The sequence below is a fragment of the Suricata suricatta genome, chromosome 1, assembly GCF_006229205.1.
Source record: "Suricata suricatta isolate VVHF042 chromosome 1, meerkat_22Aug2017_6uvM2_HiC, whole genome shotgun sequence".
Lineage (NCBI taxonomy): Eukaryota > Metazoa > Chordata > Mammalia > Carnivora > Herpestidae > Suricata > Suricata suricatta.
Genome location: NC_043700.1, coordinates 132,896,344 through 132,913,132, shown reverse-complemented (window position 1 = coordinate 132,913,132; position 16,789 = coordinate 132,896,344). Strand labels below are relative to the sequence as shown.

General features: G+C 37.1%; 1 long non-coding RNA gene and 1 pseudogene across 1 annotated transcript in view; both read left to right on the top strand.

Annotated features, from left to right (window-relative positions):
• The first annotated feature begins 7,167 nt into the window (after positions 1-7,167).
• LOC115281270 lies at positions 7,168-9,000 on the top strand (annotated as a pseudogene).
• A 5,980-nt stretch (positions 9,001-14,980) lies between these two features.
• Positions 14,981-16,789, top strand: part of LOC115286957 — a 3,095-nt gene continuing 1,286 nt past the window's right edge. The window contains exons 1-2 of the long non-coding RNA XR_003906341.1: positions 14,981-15,046; positions 15,221-15,317. This is a non-coding gene — a long non-coding RNA (uncharacterized LOC115286957). The remainder of the gene's footprint in view (positions 15,047-15,220; positions 15,318-16,789) is intronic.

Genomic DNA, 16,789 nt, shown 5'->3' with positions numbered 1-16,789 from the left:
ACAATTTGAGTTTCTGATTTATTCATTCAGTGTTTTCTTTTGTAAAAATTAGTAAATACTGGCCACAGGTCAATTCTTCTGCACTTCAAAGTTACACATGCATGTATGAGAGGCAAGGTTCCATATCTGGAAGTGTAGAAAACCACAAAACAGTACAGTTGTAGGTGTGAAAATGAGAGGCAAAGCCTGGCCAGGAGGCAAGACTGAAAGAATGTGGTCCCTGGTGGCCTAAGGACCAGGGCAGCCACTGCTGTAGATGACAGTGATGCTCTTGTCAAAGGCAAGTCAGAAAATGCAATTTACTACCAATCTCAAAAATATTCAGTATAGACAACATAAACTCTTTTTCTGTTCATTTGTTTCTTCATTTTAATCCCTTTATTTTTGTTTTTATAAAGGTTTAATGATCTTTATGTTTCAAGATTTCTTATAATTTTTCAAATATAATTATATTGCTATCGTTTGGGTCTTCTCCCTATTTTTTTCACTTGAGAAGCTAAATTGATATACTTTAATAAGTACAAGATGTTAATACTAATTTTTTATATTTCTCTTCTAAATTCGAAGATAAGAATACTTCTGATCTATGTTCAATACATGTGAAATGTCTGCCTTTCTCTTTTTAATTCTATTAGAAATCAGATATATGAGAATTTTTATTTATTACATAAATTATTACTTTATGTGTCTTAATTTTTTTGTTTGAAATTTTGTCTTCACTTTTAAAAATATTTCTTAATTACACAAATACTACGTATTATTTGTGTAAGTAAAAAAATGTAAAAAGGAGGAAAATCATCCTTTCTAACCCATAACCCTGTCCTTCTAAGATATCTGGTGTAACCTCTTTCATATTTATGCTCCCATATTTTTATATGCTTACAGAAACACGACACATATATAATGAAATTTACCTTTCTTTTAGAAAAAATGGGATAAGGTTTTACATATCTCCGGATAATTTCTTTCTTTATTTATTTAATAACAACATCTTTCCTGGCCAATGAATTCAGATATAACTTACTGTATTTAAATAGTGTATGACATTCAATATTATGGATATATATATTTTTTTAATGTTTTATTTATTTTTGATACAGAGAGAGAGCATGAGAGGGGGAGGGGCAGAGAGAGAAGGAGACACAGAACCGGAAGCAGGCTCCAGGCTCTGAGCTAGTGGTCAGCACAGAGCCTGATGTGGGGCTCGAACCTGCAAACGTGAGATCTGACCTGAGCCAAAGTAGGAGGCTTAACCGACTGAGCCACCCAGGCGCCCCTGGATATATATTTTTTAAAATATTCTCCTTTGTTGCACTTTCAAGTTGTTTTCAGGTTTTGTGATTTTAAATAATGTTACACAAGAACTCTTACACATATATCCTACATAGGAATACTCTTATTTCTGTCAGATGGATACTTAAGATTGAGAATGCTATGTCCAATGTTTTGTTTTAATAGATACTCCCAGATTACCTTCTGTTTTGTTTCAAAGATATTGTGAACACATGGATGCTTTCTTAGTTCCCCTGGAAAGAAACCTTGAGATTAAGAATTGGGTGCAAGTAGTTTATTTGGGACACTAACTCAGGAGACTGAAGTGAGGGAGATGTTAACTCACTCTACTTCAAGTCCAGCATCTCTGAGTTATATACTGACCTCTCAGCATAAGCCCAGAGGTGGCTGTCCATGGTCCAGCAAGGATGCATGGAACTTTCACCAAAACTGCATTAAAATCAGGGAGGCCCATGAACTATGATATGGTACATTTTAAGTGCCTGCTGTAGATGTTCACAGGGTTTTAAAATACTTCTCCTATTAATAGTTCAATCCAACTATTTAGAAAAATATTACTTTGTTTCATTAATATTTTATTAAAAAATTGTTTCTTGAGGATCCACTCTGTGCCAAGCTTTACATTAATTACATGGATACTCAAGTAGGTATAAAACAAGCAAATACAAAACATAGTCCTTTCTCACATGGAGTCAATAGTTTGGTGTTAAATAAGCCCACTAAAGAAAAGGAACATGATTCTGTAAAAGTGTGAGACTTGGGCCACCTGCGTGATCAGTTGGTTAAATGTCCAACTTCTGCTCTGATCTCATGGTCTGTGGGTGGGAGCGCCACATCGGGCTCTGTGCTGACAGCTCAGAGCCTGGAGCCTGATTCAGATTCTGTGTCTCCCTCTCTCTCTGCCCCTCCCCCACTCACACTCTGTCTCTCTCTGTCTCTCAAGGGTGAATAAACATTAAAAAAATTAAAAAAAAAGATTTTTGAAAACGTGTAAGACAGAAAATCCCCAAGCCTGACTTGAGATGGGACTTCTGAGGAATATTTTCTGAGAAAGTGCCTTGAACACTGATCTGAAGTGTGAGCAATTATTCATCATATGAAAATGGAGAGTGAAAGTAACAAATGAGTGTTCCAGAGAGAGCAGTATTTTTTAAGGGACTGTGGAATACAGAAGGACAGTGAGTCCAGAATTTTGAGAATGAAATGAAGAATGGAACAAAATAATGGTGGTACCAGGTGACCAAGATCAACATCAACAGTGGTAAGTCATGTTGCTCATACATGATGGAAATGGCACTTTACCTCCATGGTCTTTCTCTCCCAAACCCATAACGCCATACTAATCAAGAAAAATATCAGATATATCCAAATTGAGATGGGTTCTACAAAATACCTGACCAGTATGCTTCAAGACTGTGAAGATCATCAGAAAGGAAGGACATCTGACAAACCATTGTGGCCAAAAGAACATAAGGAGACACAATAACTAGATGTAATGTGGTATCCTGGAATAGAAAAGATATATAAGTAAAAATTAAGGATCTCTAAATAAAGTATAGATTTTAGTTAATAATAATGCATTAATATTAGTTCATCAACTATAACAAATGTACAATATTGATATAAATAATGTACATATTGGGGGTATATGGGAATTATGTATTTGAAATCTTTATGTAAATATAAAAATGTTTTAAAAATAAGTTTATTTTAAAAATTTTTTGGAGTGGTAATAACTGCGGGTTAAACTTTGCATGACTTCATAGGCTGTTTCAGGTTTTGGTCTTTTTCTCAGAGAACTCAGTGACTTATTAAAAAGGGATATCAGGAGATGAAGAGAGAGAGAAGGGAGCAGAAGATTTATGTGAGCAAATTATACCTGAGAACTTCCCTCATCTGGGGGAGGACACAGACATCAACATCCAAGAAGCATAGAGAACTCCCACTAAATCCAACAAAAGTTGGCCATCACCAGGACATACTCAAATTTACAAAATACTCAAGTAAGGAAAAAAAATCCTAAAAGCAGTAAGGGAAAAGAAATCCTTAACCTACAAGGGAAGACAGATCAGGTTCATAGCAGATCTGTCTACACAAACTTGGCAGGCCAGCCAAGAGATATTCAACATGCTGAATGGAAAAACATGCAGCCAAGAATACTGTATCCAGCAAAGCTGTCATTCAGAATAGAAGGAGAGATAAAGAGTTTCCCAGGCAAACAAAAACTAAAGGAGTTTGTGACTACTAAATGAGCTCTACAAGAAATTTTAAGTACAATTCTTTGAGTGAAGAAAAAAGAGAGAGAGAGAGAGACCAAAAGCAACAATGACTAGAAAGGACCAGAGAGCATAACCAAAAACACCATCAGGCAACACAATGGCACTAAATTCATATCTTTCAATAATCACTCTAAATGTAAATGGATTAAATGCTCTAATAAAAAGACATAGAGTGTCAGAATGCATAGAAAAAATAAGACCCGTCTATATACTGCCTACTAGAAACTCATTTTAGACCTAAAGTCACCTGCAGATTGAAAGTGAGGGAATACAGAACCATCTATCATGCTAATGGACATCAAAAGAAAGCTGGAGTATCCATACTTATATCAGACCAATTACATTTTAAAACAATGACTGTATAAGAGGTAAAGAAGGACATCATATTATAATTAAGGGTTCTATCCACCAAGATCTAACACTTGTAAATATTCATACTCCCAACTTGAAAGAAACCAAATTTATCAGTCAATTAATCACAAACATACATACTCATTGATAATAATACCATAAGAGTAGGGGAACTTCAACACCCCACTTATAGAAATGGACAGATCATCTAAGTAGAAAATCAATAATGAAACAATGGCTTTGAATGACACATTAGACTGGATGGACTTATCAGACACAGTCAGAACATTTCATCCTAAAGTGGCAGAATACACATCCTTCTGGAGTGCACATGAAACATTCTCTAGAATAGATCACGTACTGGGTCACAAATCAGCCCTCAACAGGTACAAAAAGCTCAAGATCATACAATGAATATTTTCAGATTACAATACTATGAAACTTGAAGTCAACAACATCAAAAAAAAAAAAAAGCCTTGGAAAGCCCTCAAATACATGGAGGTTAAAGAACATCCTAAAATATGAATGGGTTAACCAAGAAATTAAAGAGGAAGTTAAAAAGTACGTGGAAGCCAATGTACACCCAAAAAACATGACACTCAAAACCTCTGGGATGCAGCGAAGGTGGTCATAAGAGGGACTTACATAGCAATCCAGTCCCTACTAAGGAAGATAGAAATGTCTTTTTTTAAATTGTTAATGTTTTTTTTTTTTTTAATTTACTTTTGAGAGACAGAGACAGTATGAGCAGAGGAGGGTCAGAGAGAGAAGGAGATACAGAATCTGAAACAGGCTCCAGGCTCTGAACTAGCTGTCAGCACACAGCCAGATGCGGGGCTCGAACCCACGAACCATGAGATCATGACCTGAGCCGAAGTCGGACACTTAACCGACTGAGTCACCAGGCGCCCCATGTTTTTTGAAAGATTGTATAGAAAATCTTCCAACATAATCATGTCTACAGTGTTTTTTCTGATCTTTGGTATTTATAGTGCACAGGCACTATATTAATTGCTTACAAATGATTGCTAAAAATGAGGTTAGCCTTTTTGAGTAAAAGCTATCAGAGAGACCAGAATGCCATTTTGGAGTTTATGACAGGGATTGAAGCCCTGTTATTGTCATTGTTTATAATAAATCGTATGTGAAAAAACAAACAAACAAACATAGAGGGGTTTGGGGTTTCTTATGTGATATATAGGACATCTTCTGGGTTTGAATATTTGGTTTATGGCAGATGATATTATTAATAGAGCAATTGCTCAAGAATTTGGAGACTCACTTCGAGTTGGAAAATTATTGAATAGTACCAGATCCACAGTTCTACTCTTTTTCCCGGAATTAGATTTCCCCCAAAAATCTTCCCTGACATCCAAAATTGGAGCAGAGATTTCCATGGTGTATTAACGTTGCACTCTCTACTTTCTTAGCGACACCTTGCACATTCTAATTCTTTATTTAATTTCTTATTTAATATGCATTTTCTCTAAAACACTTTATGAGGGTAGGATTGTGCCTGTTTTGCCGCAGCCCAGAACAATGCCTGTGTATATTAAATGTTTCAGAAATAACTTTCAACAGACTAACTGATGTGGAAAGCAATTGAGGCCGCTAGCACAACGGGCCCCTTGGATTTGCAAGGGAAGCTAAATATTGTAAATGGCCTGTCATGCTAGTAAAAGAAGCCTGTCACGCAAGTAAAAGAAGAAGCCTGTTGGTCTGGCATAGTCTAGTTTTATAAATAAATAACATTAGCAACTTTCCTTTGGTGAAATAATAGGGGAGAACACTGGGAACATCGAAGGACTTGGTAATGGAGAAAGTGCTGGCACTGAACTTCATTTTTTTAGCAATTATTATAAAAAGTGTATTCCAGAGAAGTTGCTTACCCTATTCACAGTATGGGAATTTAGCCTTTTTCTTTTTTCACTCCTCATCTTAGAATATTTGTGACTAAGTCTCATGTCTGAAGACTGTAAACCAGCATAGCTAGCAGTAGGCAGGTAGCCTTTTCCAAAAAAATTTGTTCCTTTTTGAAACTGTCAGCTTGTTTCTTGGAAGTTTATATGCCTCCATAAAAGTGATCTCATACTTTTTAGTGGATGATTCATGTTGATAACATCTGAATGAATTAATCAATCTTTTAACATTATGAAAAGAGAGACAATCAGATAATGTGCCTCCTAGTAAGATGCAATAAGGACACATGGTTTTTATAATTTATTATTGCCAAAAAATAATTAAACCTAAATCTGATCAAGCTTTTAGATCCATTAGTAGTTTTATAGGAAATACAAGGCAAAAAGGAATTTGTTAAGTAACACCATGGAGAGGCATTCACCAAAGTCTTGAATATGAAATATTTTCCAGGAAAAATCACATATATAGATGTATGAAATACATACATCTGACTTAATCAGAGACATTTGAACAATAAATGGCTGTTTAGTGATATTAAGAATTTATCATTTATTTTTTCAGATATAATGATTATGCTTATTCTTTATTTTTTTATTTATTTTATTTTTTATTTTTTATTTTTTTAGAATATAACACTGTTTTTTAACATATGCAATTATTTTCCATCATTTACACTACAGTAGTTACAATGACACTCCAAACAGAAAAGCAAAGTAAAAAATCAAAACCCCCACTTCTATTTCATGTAATTAGACTTATACGGAAATTAGAAGGTTAAGTAACAACTAGTTAATCACCTAATTTCACAGCTATCTGAAGTGGCAGTCGTTATATAGCAGCTTATCTCTGATACATTCAAGATAAATGATACAATTTATTACTTGCCCATAAGCTAAAACACAGCCTGCTTAATACCTTTCCTTAAATTCCACCTCTATACTACAATATACTTGATTATTCTTTTTAATAGAGTTATTATCTTTTAGAAATACATTTCAAAGAATTTATGGATGAAGCAATATCATGTCTGAAGTTCTTTTTAACATAATTCAGTGGAGTATTGAGTATGAATAAAGGTAGATAAAACAAGATTAGACAAATGTTGATAAATATTTAAGCTAGGATAGGGTATATGACATAATGATTTTCTACTTTTGTATAACTTTGAAGTTTTCCATTATAAAAAATTTGTTTTATAAAAAAATCACTAAAATAGTGATCATACATTTGAAAATTTCCCTTTGGCTCTAAAGAAGCTATTGAGGGCTGCCGCCCGGCGCCGGCTCCAACACACCAGTCCACTGATGCGGGGGCTGGCCCTGCCCGGGGAAGGACGGAAGGAGGGCCCGTGTGCCCCCGCCGCGGCTGCAAGAGGATCTAAGCATGGATGGCAGCCGGGGAGTCAGAGCAACCTCTGTCCTTCCCAGACATGGTTCTCCGTGCCTACTTAAAGGACACTTGAGCACCAAAAGTAATGCTGCGGTAGACTTCAGTTCCATTAAGCATGAGTGCCAGCGTCAAATATGCAGACCAACAACGAAGAGAGAAACTCAAAAAGGAACTGGCACGATGTGGAAGGGAGTTGAAACTAAATAAAACAGCAATGCCGGCCAACTCTAAAAGTCATTCCAAGTCATTATTTAACACTCTCCAAAAGCCTTCAGGAGAACCGCAAGAGGAGGATGTGTTACTCGGAGAAGTGAATGGATTTCCATCCTTCACAAGGTCGCCAGGAACTTCTTCAGAGAGACTGCAGCTGCATCTGCCTGGATCGGAGAAAGTCCTCCCGACGGCCCTGAGAAGAGCCCCAGCTCCTCGGTGCTCAGCGAGGACTGCGCCCCCTCTGGGCCTAGGAAAGCGCGCTCCGGAGCTTCCTGCGGCCGGGGGCCCAGGGGCGCGGTCCCCAACACCCGGCGGTTTCAGTTAGTGATTTCAAAAGCACCCAGTGGGGACCTTTTGGATAAACGCTCTGAACTCTTTTCCAGCAGACATTTGCCATTCACTCCACGCACTTTAAAAACAGACGCAAAATCTTTCCAGTCACATTACCGATATTACACGCCCGCCAAAAGGAAAAAGGAGTTCACAGATCAGCGGATAGAAGTTGAAACCCAGACTGATTTAAGCAGCTTTAAATCTGATTCTGAGGCAGTTGAGACCAAGAACTTCACGGAGTCAGAAAAGAACATAAAGCAGGCATCTAATTGTGTGACCTATGACCCCAAAGAAAAAATAACTCCCTTACCCTTACAAGGGCATGACCTGCCGTGGGAGGAGATGAAAGATGGCACTCCTCAGTGTTCCTCACCAAGGGCAGAATGCCAGTATTCTTTGCGGTGTCCTCCAGAGAGAAAAATCCACTCTGATGAGGAAGAACTCTTGTATCTGAGTTTCACTGAAGATGTAACAGATGAAATTCTGAAACTTGGTTTATTTTCAAACAGGTTTTTAGAACGACTATTTGAGCGACACATAAAACAAAATAAACATCATTTGGAGGAGGAAAAAATGCGCCACCTGCCGCGGGTCCTGAAGGTGGACTTAGGCTGCGCATCCAAGGAAAACTTAGTCGAGCTGGATGACATGGACATGCTGAATGTACTGGACCTTGAACAGACTGAGGATTCAGAAAAAAAATGATTATAAAAGTAAATATGATGTCACAATTCAGCAGGAACGTCAACAACACCAGAAAGCTCTGGATATGTTGCTGGCCCTACCGAAGGAGGAGAACCAGAGACTCCCTTCGCCGAATGAATTTTTCCTGCCCATCTACAAACCCAAGTATTCAGAAAGGGTTATAATTCAGCAAGTGAATGATGAAACGAATCCCGGACCTTCCGTTTCGGATGAAAAAAATCCAACTGTTTCAGACGGTTTAACAGACCAAGAAACCTCTGTGAATGTCATTGAAGGTGACAGTGACACTGAAAAGATGGAGACCTCGAATGAACTGTGTCATCTGAGCACGGAACTCTCCCCGTCTCTTCAGCTTCACGGCGTCCAGGTGACAGCAGTCATGACATGGAAGGGCCAACTCTTAAAATCATGGAAATGAGCATTGAGGACCGCCCTTTGGGTGTTTGATCTTCATTAATAAATATCCCAAATGGCCAATAAAAAAAATAAAATAAAGAAGCTATTGAGTTTTCTACAACTCTCCTTAAGTCTATTTTTCTAAAATTGTGCTGTGATGCATTGAAACACATAATGCTTTTCATAAGTACCCAGATTTCTTTTCTATATAAGTGTTTACAATATTTTTCAGAAGTTTATGAAGTTTCATCCACTTGTCAAAAATAATGGTTGGATTTCACATTTGTGTAGCATATACCTGGCAAAGGCATGAATAAAATCCAGTTCTCCAGCCTGACAGTTGAGTCCTTCATCCTTTGGTTTAGGCTACTACTAAATTATGAGCCAGATGACTCATATAAATACCCAAATCCTTCTGCCATATCATACAAAATGAGAATTTGTTCTTGAGGATAACATTTGTTAGAGAGACTTTTGTACAATATCTGACAGCCCCAAGATTCTTTGGATGCTTGACAACAGCCACAGATCAGTAACAGAGCACACCAGCAGAATAATCAACACTGGATTGACTCGGGCTCTGTTAACCCTGCCATGAGTCAGTTTTTGTTTTTCCCAGGAAGACAGAGTCACCTATCTCATTGAGAGGGAGCATGGATTCGGGTGCTAGTTCTACCACTGTAACTTCTATAGCCAAGGCAAGCTCTTTGGCCTCTTTAAGCTTCATCTATAATATGGTGATAATGATACCCACCTCACAGAGTTGATCTCAGGACTAAATGAGAAAAGAATATATAAAGTACCTACAACAATGTCTGCCATGTATCTAAGCCATCATTACCTTCTCTTGGCCATTATCAACCAAGAAGCTTCTTTCTTTGGGTTTGTTAACTTGTATGCTGTAATACCACTTTAGATGAATTGGATTCAAGTGTTTCTCTCTATAGCCTACCTTGAAAAAAAAGTTAAGCAACCTTCCATGTATATATATGGAATGGTTGTAGTGTCATTAATTAAGGTCATTTTAGAAGATAATTTCAAAAAATTAAATACAGTAAACCTTGGATTTTGAGTGACTTGTTCTGTGAATATCCCACAAGATAAGCAAACTTTTCTAATAGATTTTAACTTGATAAACAAGTAATGTCTTACAATACAAGTAGTACATGATACCAAATATTACATGATCACAACTGGGCCAATGGTTCTCTGTCTCTGTCTCTCTCTCTCTCTCTCTCTCTCTCTCTCTCTGTGGGATTGGGGTGATCATCTCCCATGCTTGGATGCTGGTCTCAGGCTGTGGTGTTTGTCAGAAATCAGTAATTTTTCAGACTGTTGGAAAGCTTCACAACTGGCACTAGTGTATTTTTTTTTTTTTCACTTCAAAGCACCTATGGAAAGTTCTTTGCTTTTCCACACAAGAGTAAGCTTAGGGATGCTTTGCTTCATTCTAGGTCAGGCTGCCTGCAGATAGAGACCCTTTCCTCTACCACATTATTGCCATACAGTACCTGACAAGAGTTTATTAATACTGTACTGTAGTTAACATTCATGTGAGGGTACACAATGGCTCTCACGCAAAAAAGGGTTGAAAAGAAAGGTAGTAAGAAGAAGGAGATGATTACAGTGGACGTTAAGAAGGAAAAGTGAGAAATACAAAAGAGGTATGTGAGTGGCTGAAATTGCAAGATTTTATAAGAGGTCTACATTTGCATCTTATCTGCAGAGGAGGGGGAGAAAAAGGCAGAAGAATGAAATTAGAGAGATGTGTAAAATGTGAGAAACAGTGTGATATTTTGTAGCAAAGTAGCACCCAATAGGGCTGTAACAATGAGAGCAATGAATCTGTTTAGTGACAGTGCAATGTCACATTTCTGCGAAATCCTCAAAAGGAGACAAAAGCAAGCGTCATTGGATAGGTTCCTTGTTAACCTTGCATAAAAAGAAAAAGACTCCATTGAGCCAATAGATAGCATGATTCCATTAGTGATAATGAAAGTCTTACACAATAACCCTCCTCTCTTATCTCCCTAACACCAGCCAGGAAAGTTTTCAAAGGTAAGTGCAGGTTAATTTATTTATTTTTCTTTTTCTTTTTTAATTTTCTTTGTTATTTTGTATTATATTACAGCATTATAATCATTTTATATGAACATTTTTTGAGTTGTGGAATGAGTCATCTGAGTTCCCATTATTTCTCATGGGGAAATTTCCTTTGATATACAAGTGGTTTGGAATACAAGCATGTTTCTGGATTGAATTAGGCTTGCAAAACAGTTTTGCTATTTTTTTTTAAATGTCTTCCACAATGTACCTGATCAATTAGTTACTTAGTTATGTGGGAATATCTTTTGTAACCAATTTATCTTGGTGGTGTAGTATTAGTTTTGCCTGGTCAGCATTATATATATTTTATATGTATATGTATCTCCCTTGTTTTTCTTTTGAGAACTACTCATTCCCATTTCTGGTTCATGTGAGGGCTCAGCAAACTTTTTCTTAAAGGATCAGATAGTAACTACATTTTACAGACTATATTATCTTTGTTGCAATTACTCAACTCTGCTGTTATAGCATGAAAGCAGATATTGGCAATACATGAAAAAACAGGCATGATTATGTTCCAGTAAAACTTTATTCACAAGGTTGCTGACTTGTGGGCCATAGTTTGCTGACCCTGGTGTATGGCATTCAGATGAAACTGCCATCTCCCTATCTTTCTATTTCAAGTATAGGCAAATGAGCTGGAACTGGCTAATTTTGTCCATCTGACTATAGTGATATGCATTCTATTGAAGCTGGACCAATTAGATTTAAGTCCAGGACTTTTGCTATTACTATTAAGACAGATGAATTTTCTTTTAACTGAGAAAATATATTCCTGGGATTACTGGTGGGCATCTTTTTACTAGAAGGGGGAAGTTCATCTGAAGGTAGAACAGAGAACTAGATAGAGAAAATTGAGAATTTTTATGTCAACAAGAGCTAGTTTGTTTCAGGAAAACTTTTCCACAAAAGATAAGACTGAAAAGCCAATGCATTACTGTTTGTGTGACATGATGGTTTTTTAAAAATCTTTCCAGGATAAAATGATTTCAGGTTTATCTTTTGCTGTAGAAAGTTGAGGTTTGGGTTGCAAGTGTGTGTGTGTGTGTGTGTATCTGGATTAGATTCAGAATTTTAATTACTTTAGAAAAGTTTTGGTCCTATCCATACATGGCTATTTCCTTGCCCCATGGTCCATTCCCAAGAAATCCAGTAGCTTTCTGTTTAAGCACGTCTTGTTAGTTGTCACATTTTCTAAAATGATGTGAACCTGATTACTCCTAGGATAGGTGATTATGAAGGCAAATGGGTCTGTATTTAATTGTCCACGAAAAAGAGGTACAGTCCATATACTTCCCAGGCAGTAAATTCAGACTCACTAACACTTTTAATTGAGGGTTAATGCAGACAATAGAAAACTGTGAATTCAGTTCAATATTTTGCTTTTGTTGAACTACATCTCAAAGACTTGCTATTAGTTTAATGAAGGCCATTATTAGAAGTAGTCCCATGGAATTTGTTGCAGTTACTGGATGGCTATCATTACGGATTTATTCTCTCCATCAGGCAATGTCCTTTTAGTGAGAGTCCACGAGAAAAATTTTTTTCAAATCTCTGTGCTAGGAATGTCTAATTTTCTCAAATCAATGGAGTGTTTTTTAAAAAAAAAATCTTGTGAATACCAATAATCAACTTTTTCTCTAGGAGCAAACTAGTACTCAGCATTCAGTTTATGACTGACATTAGTGAAAGTTTAGAATCTTATGGCACATATTTTTGAGTAATAAATTTTGGTCATCTTTTTTTCCCAACCATTTCTTTCTTTTATACCAATTTTCTAAATAATTTGAATTTATCACATAGCACTGTGAAACCATTTGTAAATATCTACATTACATTAGTGAATAGTGAAATGTTAGCCATGAAAGGATAAAGGAACAAGAAAAGGAAAAGTGGGAGGGCATCATAGGCTGACTTTTTATAATCAGTTTAACTCAGTGTTTTGCCTGAACTACTAGGTATCTTTTCTGGTGTAGGGGAACCCATGGATGGGTTCGGAATGTATTGCTTCTAAACATTTGCCAGTTCTCAAAGAGACCCCATATCTTTGGGGATCTGAGCCCTAGAGTTGAGAGCACCCATAGGATTCACGCTTCTCTGACTCTAGGGTTCTCTTTAGGGCTTTACCAGATGGAAAACTAGCACCGCAGAGCCAGTGAGGTGGTGAGCTAACAGGCTTTATCGACAGATGGAGGACCCCAAGTGTGAATGAAAACAGCTTCAGCTTGAAAAGAAAAAAATATTCTGAATCCAATCTATGTAAGCCAATACCCATATCAAACCAATTATCAAAAGGAATTGGTCCAGTGGCTACCTTTCTGACTCCACATAAAAGGTTTTTACCTGTCCACTATTTTGTTAATGTTTTTGAATAGATTATGCTAGGTGACAAAGAATGGTATATTCCTTTTCTAAATGTGAACCTAATGTAGGATGAGGAATTCCCTTTTGTTATTGGTGGTGATAGTAGGATAGTTATGAGTTTTGGGACAAACCACTATAGGATAACAATTTCACTATACATTGCTTGGCAAACCTTAGGTATATCCCCATGCTTTTAGTTTACCTGAAGGTAAAGAAATAAACATGTAACTAGATCAGATAGATAAATCAGAGTCCCATCATTCAGTAAGAGGCCTGAAATTATTAAAGTGCTTACCTCAAGTAAGAAGTCTCCAGGTTGATCCCTATCTAACACTTCTAACTATTTAAATTCTCCTGTTTCCAGAAATACTAACACTTATGGAAAGAAGATACTTCTAGTACTTAGTTTTATTCTTCTTATAGATTAATTTCACCACCTATTTATCATAACTATACAAATCCAATAAAAAATTTTTAGCTAACAACTTTGTATTTTTTCTCTCCAATGCAAAGAGAAAGGGTTCACAAAATTCTTTTGGTATTTTAACATTTTTTTAGACATTTATTTATTTTGAGAGAGAAATTGAGTGTGCACAAGAGTGGGACAGAGAGAGAAGGAGGGAAAGAATGCCAAGCAGGCGCTGCCCTGTCAGCTCACAGGGGTTCAATCCCACAAACTGTGACATCATGACCTGAGTTGAAATCAAGAGTCAGATGCTTAACTGACAAGCCACCCAGACACCCCATTAACTTTCTCTTACTAAGTCTCTATTTGTTTCTCACCTTTAAAAAGAAGTCCAGATATACATACTGCATTCTACTGACCACCACTTCACATATTCTTGGGTTTTTAAGTGTCTATGTATGTAAATATACATACATATGTGTATGTAAATATACGCACTTATTTTAAATAGCCTATGAATATAAATATGCTTCAGATAAAAATCATAAATCTCCACCTAAATTTAAAAGGGTCTTAAAAAGACAGAGGGAGGGTGCCAGGCTGGCTCAGTTGGTAGAGCATGTGACTCTTGATCTTGAGGTTGTAAGTCTGCCCCACATTGTGTGTAGAGATTACTTAAAGTAAAATATTTTTAAAAATAATAAATAAATAAAAGGTTCTCTACCAATTTTAATCAATGACAAAATGCATTCCCCTTCACTGTCCACTCTCAGGCTCAGACAATCTAAATTTCAATTTAAAACTGATTTTTAAATTCTGAAGAAATTATACATAATCTGAAGGTTAATATATATTTGAAATACTTAAATTTAAAGAACGTTTTGTGATTTAGTGAACATTTTAATTGTATCATTGCTGGTAGTAACACTAGCAGACCTTTGGTAAGTCAGAGTTCTTTTGTTAAAGCTGAATGAAAGTATTGAAAATTGATTTCCGTATTGAAATTCTCCTACGATGTTCCCTTCCTGCCATTGGGAACATAGAATCTATGCAGCAAAGTTGTAAAGGGCCACACACACAGAGCCATGTCTGAGGTAATAGAGGAGCCTAACAGCCATGGGACCCTTCTGCACGAGTGACAACACTGTATTGGTCATAATGGTGTATGGTCCGCCATCTGTCTGATAAACCAGCTCAGCGTGCTAAGTGTTATTGACAGGAAGATGGGCAAACTGCCTCCTTTTGGGGGGCTCTGGCTGACCCTTCCTCAAAGCCTGGCAAACGTTCAAAGGTCTGTTTCTTCAGTATAAAATACCATCAATCTGCTTGCCTCAGTATTTCTGTTTTCTTAGGGTACATGCAACATTCTTTTTGAAAGGAATGGCTGTTAGTATATTCCACTGATCTAAAATGATGAAAATTAGGTGTCAAAATTGGGTAATGTAAACGTGCCTTTTACTTATAGAGAAAATTTACTGTATACCAGAGGGACATCTGATCAGCAATGGAGGTTAATGGCATGATGGTTCTAGTGATTACTTCCCAGTTACAAGGATGGTAAGGTAAGCAGTAAGTAAGCTGAACACAGTCAACATCCAGCTGCTCATCCAACTATGCAAATGATGTTAGATTTCTAGAGACAGCCAGTTTTAAATGATCAAGGAACATGTGGAATTTCAGGGCTTCAGAGGAGGGTATTCTTTTCTTTCTCTCTCTTTTTTTGATATCAGCACATCAAATTTTATTAAAATTAAATGACTTTAAAGTACATTTTAATATTTCAAAACACTGAAAGTAAAGTTATATTTTTATCAAGCAATTCAGGTTCATGTTTAGAAAATACTTTTAAAGGGGGCGCCTGGGTGGCTCAGTCAGTTACATGGCCAACTTCAGCTCAGGTCATGATCTCACAGTGTGAGTTCAAGCGCCACAACGGGCTCTGTGCTGACAGCTCAGAGCTGGAACCTACTTTAGATTCTGTCTCTCCCTCTCTTTCTTCTTCTTTTTTTTAAAACCATAGTTTATTGTCAAATTGGTTTCCATATAACACCCAGTGCTTCTCCCCACAAGTGCCCCCCGTCCATGACCATCACTCCCTTCCCCCTCCCCCTTCAGCCTTCAGTTCATTTTCAGTATTCAATAGTCTCTCATGATTAGTGTCTCTCTCCCCAACTCTCTTTCCCCCTTCACCTCCCTATGGTCTTCTGTTAGGTTTTTCCTGTTAGACCTATGAGTGCAAACATATGGTATCTGTCCTTCTCTGCCTGACTTATTATGCTTAGCATGACACCCTCAAGGTCCATCCACTTTGCTACAAATGGCCAGATTTCATTCTTTCTCATGCCATGTAGTACTCCATTGTGTATATATACCACATCTTTATCCATTCATCAGGTGATGGACATTTAGGCTCTTTCCATGATTTGGCTATTGTAGAAAGTGCTGCTATGAACATCGGGGTACATGTGCTTCTATGTATCAGCACTTCTGTATCCTTTGGGTAAATCCCTAGCAGTGCTATTGCTGGGTCATAGGAGAGTTCTATCGATAGTTTTTTGAGGACCCTCCATACTGTTTTCCAGAGTGGCTCTACCAATTTACATTCCCACCAACAGTGTAGGAGGCTGCCTGTTTCTCCACATCCTCGCCAGCATCTATAGTCTCTTGATTTGTTCATTTTAGCCACTCTGACTGGTGTGAGATGGTATCTCACTGTGGTTTTGATATGTATTTCCCTGATGATGAGTGATGCTGAGCATCATTTCATGTGTCTGTTGGCCATCTGGATGTCCTCTTTGGAGAAGTGTTTGTTCAGGTCTTCTGCCCATCTCTTCACTGGATTATTCGTTTTTCGGGTATGGAGTTTAGTGAGTTCCTTGTGTATTTTGGATACTAGCACTTTATCTGACATGATATTTGGCACTATCTTTTCCCATTCTGTTGGTTGCCTTTCGTTTTTTTTGATTGTTTCCTTTGCAGGGTAGAAGCTTTTTATCTTGATGAGGTCCCAATAGTTCATTTTTGTTCTTGATTC